This window comes from Podarcis liolepis (genome assembly GCF_965112155.1).
Source record: "Podarcis liolepis genome assembly, chromosome: 11".
NCBI lineage: Eukaryota > Metazoa > Chordata > Lepidosauria > Squamata > Lacertidae > Podarcis > Podarcis liolepis.
In genome coordinates this window covers 35,127,587-35,132,865 of record NC_139565.1, presented here as the reverse complement: position 1 = coordinate 35,132,865, position 5,279 = coordinate 35,127,587, and the positions used below count along the sequence as shown (strand labels likewise).

General features: G+C 44.3%; 1 long non-coding RNA gene across 1 annotated transcript; it reads right to left on the bottom strand.

Moving 5' to 3' along the window:
• Positions 1–638: 638 nt before the first annotated feature.
• Positions 639–5,032, bottom strand: LOC310688784. The gene is made up of 4 exons (XR_014517179.1): positions 4,941–5,032; positions 3,266–3,389; positions 2,904–2,969; positions 639–2,119 (listed from the first exon to the last, which is right to left on the bottom strand). It is a non-coding gene; the product is annotated as an uncharacterized lncRNA (long non-coding RNA).
• Positions 5,033–5,279: the final 247 nt, after the last annotated feature.

Below are 5,279 nucleotides of genomic sequence, written 5' to 3'. Positions count from 1 at the left end.
ACTGCTGCCCTATTGTCACACACACAACCCACAGACCCTCCAAGTGTCCCTATTTTCCAGGGACAGAACCGGATTTACAGAAGCTGTCCCAGTTTCTGATTTGATCCCAGAATGTCCCGCTTTTCTGCAGGATGTCCCTATTTTCAGCGGAGAAATGTTGGAGGGTATGGAGTTATCTGACCCCCTGAGCCAAGGAGATAAGTAACTATACAACCTTTAGGAGACTTCTGAAGGCAGCCCTGTATAGGGAAGTTTTTGAATGTTTTCTTATGTTTTTATATATGTTGGAAGCTGCCCAGAGTGGCTAGGGCAACCCAGCCAGAGGGGTGGGGTATAAATAATAAAATTATTATTGTTATTATTATTATGGAATAGGATAGATTCACAGATTTGTAGAATTGGAAGAGCCCACAGGGGTCACCTAGTCCAACCCCCTGCAATGCAGGAATCTTTTGCCCTACGTGGGGCTAGAACCCACAACCCTGGGGTTATGAGTCTCATGCTCTACCAACTGAGCTATCGTCCCGATTTTCATTGAAGAAATGTTGGAGGGCATGAACCCAGCAGTTGTTAGTCCCCTGACTGATGAATGAGATCAGACCACGCTTCCCTTCAGTTTTGCGGGCCCAGGGCAACTGGCAGTTGGAGCTGAATATTCTTTCTGGCAGGGAGTAGCGAAGCTGCTCCTTTTCTGGCCAAGAGAAGGGGCCAGACTAGATTTCCTGGGTCCCCTGTGACACCATGGTTTGCTTCCCTTCTGCTCTAGTTTTTGGAGAACTGCTTTTAAATGGAAGAATTTAGTTGCCTATTCAGCGCATTCTTACACACACGATGGTTGCAGGGTTCCTCCAAAATCTGAATTAGGATGCTGTCCATTACAGGGTAGGGCACTTGCTGAGTTAATTTGGGGAACAAGGCAGAAAACCAAACTCACTACAGCTGCAGAAAATGCTGAGGAAGCATCACTGCTCCTGAGTCACTGTGAACACATTGTAAAGCAGCCACGTGGGCAGCACTAACAAGCTATTAGATTATTTGTCTTTTGTAATACCCCCTAGAGTTACAACAAATTATTCCCCCTAACAGAACACTGTTTCCACCCAAGGTCTTCCTTCTCCCTTTCTTCATGCACTTCCTGTTGAACTTGAATTATTTCCAAGGCTTTCCCTCTTCTGCTTCTCTGCAAATTTCATAAATACATCTGTGCTTGTATAAACTCATCAAGGGTGGTAAATGGTCAAATGAATCATGTGGTCTCAATATAAATGTTGCACACACAATGTACACTTGATTGCCATTCAGTTCACCTGGAGTGTGCGCCTTAGTGAAACTAGTTATTTCCTCTGCCTTTTATTGTGGACAGGCTTTGCAACTCTATTATGGAAGTCATGGCAAATAGGGGTGCGGTGAATGACAGAATGGTTGAAAGAGGAAGAAAGCCATTTGAGCAAATACTTTGCATCTCAAACAAGTCATTCACACTTTTAAAATTGGCTCTCTTCATCATGAAATAAGCAGGGATGCCCTCAGCTGGCATCAGTTGCAGCAAAGCAAGATTTAAAGTCACATCCTATCCATGTTTACTTTGAACTGGGCTCACTCTTCAGGTAAGTGAACACAGGACTTCTGCAAAAAGATTTTTCTACTTTAAGAGCTTATATTTTGCTCTGGTATGAGAATATTTGGAATATTGCTATTTGGGAGAAAGTTACACTCCGTTTCCAGACATTGCAATGAACAGCTGCACTGGACACTTTTGGTGGGATTTTATTTTGTAGACAATGAACCACAATTTACAACAGCTTCGTGTGAGATCTTGAACTCTTGAGTTAACTTTGCTTTGGCAAATATGTGTGATTTGCGTAATATGTGTGATTTGCGTAATCTTTCTTCTTTATTGGTTCCTTATTGTTTTTTTGTTTCCCCCCTCTCTTTTTCCCTTTTTATATTAAAATCCATTTTTTTAAAAAACTTATCTCAGTAAAGTGAGCTCCTGATCATTCCTTTGCTGATGGGCAGTAGGAGCGCACCTTCCTCCAAGAAAATGGCATTGAAACTGCTGCCAAAATGAAGCTTTCCCTCTCTGGCTACAATGCAAACTATGTTTTGCCACAGATCCCTGCAAGAAGCAGACTTGAATTTACCGCCCATCTGCTGAGTTTGAGCCCTCTGGGCTGGTCCTGTCTATGTGTTTTGGTACTTATGCAAGAAGAAATCAATAAAAAACCCCAGCCATAATGCAGATGCACTCCCGTATTCTAATTTTCTGTTTCCCATTGTCCTCCTTGCCGAGTATTAGCCTTCCTTCTTTCTGCTATGTAACAAAAGCTCTTTCAGAAGGAGGAGCATATCCAATTCAAGGGCAGAAAATCCTTATAAGTAATCAGGGGAGAGAGAAAGAGAGAGTGTGCATGCTAGCCAGACAGTTATTTGGGTTTTTCTATAACTGCTTACTCTGATTTCAAATGAAAGAGAACAGTCACTATAGAAACTGCTGCATCACATGGCATTTAGTCTGCCTCTGAGGTATGAAATACTTTTCTAATGAGACTCCCCCACCCCAACATAGTCTCTTCCTCACCCCCTTTCATTTTTTTTAAAAATCAATCTTTAGACAATATATCCCTTCCTGTAGCCCTTGCTAGCCTGGTGCTCTCCAAATGCTTTGGCTGCATCTCTTATCAGCCTGGCTAATGGGGTTTTTGGACTCACCGCTGTCCATGGAGACACAGGTCAATTCTCTGTCCAGGGCAGCTGTCTACCAGCTCCATCTGGTACACCGGCTGAGACCCTACTTGCCTGCGCTCAGTCTCACCAGAGTGGTACATGCTCTGGTTATCTCTCCACTTGGACTACTGTAATGAGCCCTATTCAATTCTGTTGGCATTTAAACATGAACCTACCAAATCTGTGCTTTCCGAGACAAGATGCGAACTGGAACATCACCATCCTTCAGTTTTCGCGCATATCTGAATTTTGCAACACAGTTTTCCAGTTCAGTAATGTGTATAAAAATGCATATACTGGGGCAAACCCTCTTCCCCCCACTATCCTTGTAATCATCCCCAGGCGAACAGGGAGAATCATAATACATTACAGAAGTAGCTATAATAGGAGGTTAGTTTCAATTTGGAAAGAAAAGGTCAACATATTCTTATGTTTAATTTATTGAAAGTGAAGGATTTAACTACTAGTACCTATTTTTCAAGCAACGGAGGTTCATCACTCTTCAGTAATTAGAGGCTCCAACACATTTTCTAGTTACCTGAGAAAAGAGGTTCTCTCTAATAATTATGGGATGCAGTTTGCTGGTTGATTGTAAATTGGACCTTTGTGCCAATTTACACTTTCCTTCTCTGTCTTATGCTGCTGGCATTCCCCATGGGATTCTGCTGGAAAGAGGATAGCTACAATTTAGTTTTGGGACCCTGGAGGAAAAGTTCCTGAAACATGCACTTAAAAAATGGCTTTTCATGATGGCCTGGCTTCTAAAGCAACAGTGCAAAGCCATCTCTGAACATCTCCCCACCACCACCAAAAAAAAGCCCCAACCCAGCTGCTTCTTTAGAGTTGGAAGCATCAGGGAAGAGCATGTTGTGGTTCCTAGGCAACAGACCCATTTGCCTGGAACAAAGAGCAACGTGGGCCTTAAACCTTTTGCTGGCTTAAAAAAAACCAACAACGGGGGGGGGGGGGAGGAAAGTCAATTGCATCTGGAGTACCGGAGGTGGCCCTGAGGGACATGAGTTCCAGCAATTCCTTGGCAGTGACTGGGGTCAGGCCTTGAAGTTGTCTTCCTGTAATTTAAGCTCATTACTTCTTGCGCTATCTTCAATTAATATGCTTGGCAATTGTTTCCCCCTTGTTATTGTCTGGTTACATGATGCTTCATTCAGTTTTCCCCAGGACCGCTTCATATGACTATAACAGGGAAGTCGAAGGAAGATACTATCCCCTCTTATTATACAGAATAGCATGCTTGGTAAAGTGGCTTTGGTTTCGCTAAATGTATTTGTCTGCAGGGAAATGGGTGCTTTTTAATGCTGCCTGCTGCCCGGGGGCTGTGTCAAGTTATACTGTGAGTAACTGCAGAAACAGGCAAGAATATTAGGGGACCAATGGGACACATTCTCCCACAGGTAAACTGAGGTGCTTTCATACCCTCCAAAATGTCTCCACAGAAAACCAGGGCATGTGTCTTCTGGGATGCGCTTCTGCACGAATCACGGGACCCACACAAGTTTGCAAAAGATGTGCATGGGGGCGGCTGTGATATCATGGTGCCCAAAAAGTGTGTGTTTGGCTGCTGTGTTCTTGAGAGCACAGCCTTCCACAACGGGATGTCCTGATTTAATTGGGACAGTTGAAGGGTATGCATTTGTCCACTTGCTATTTCTACCAATTAAAATACATGAGGAGCAGGACACAGAGATATTTTAAAAGCCCCAGATTCTGAACCCAGACAGTGGTGAAAGGACGGACAGAGGCTGAAAGTGCAGGTGCACACCTGCCACTTTTCTATCCATGGTAATTAATCTGGAATAACTACCACCCCCAGGTTCCTCACTCACAATCATTTCTCAAGAAAGCACAGAGAGAAACTACCCTGTAGCATCTCTTTAATCACTCTGTGCCTGCCATGTGGTGATTAAAGGCTCATCTGGGTTATGTGATATAAATAGATTTAGCCAGCAGCCCAGCTGAGTTTGCTATTGGAAGCTACCAGTAGCATCTGTAGAAGGGGACTACAGTCGCCATATTCCCCTCTTTACGCACGGCAGTTTGAAGAACTGTCCAGTCCCAATTCTAGTCTAAAGAGAATGAACCAAGGCGAGGGAGGGTAGTCTTTAAGTTGCCCATCACCAGTGAGCTCCTGGACAGCAGACGCAGGCTTTCTCGTAATTTTGATCTAGACCAGGGGTTGTCAATCTGGTCCCTACCGCCCATTAGTGGCTGTTTCAGGATTCTAGGTGGGCGGTAGGGGGTTCTACGGCACAAGCTGAATCCTCCTTCCATCGAGCACTGGTGGGTGGTTGTGGCGTTTGCCTCCTAGGATGGGTCAAGGAAAGGGTTAAAATGGGTGTGATGTGATTGGCCAGTGAGAATGTGAGGGGGGAGTAAAAGATAGAGTGGGAGGTTTTGAAAGACAGTTGAGGTTTGGGAGTTGAGGTTTGTCAGTTGGGAGTTGAGGCTTGGGTGTTGGAGAAGGAAGAGGGAGGCTTAGGTGTGGGTTGGCAGAGTTGTATTGTGAGAGAGTGAGAGGAATTGTTGGGTTGAGT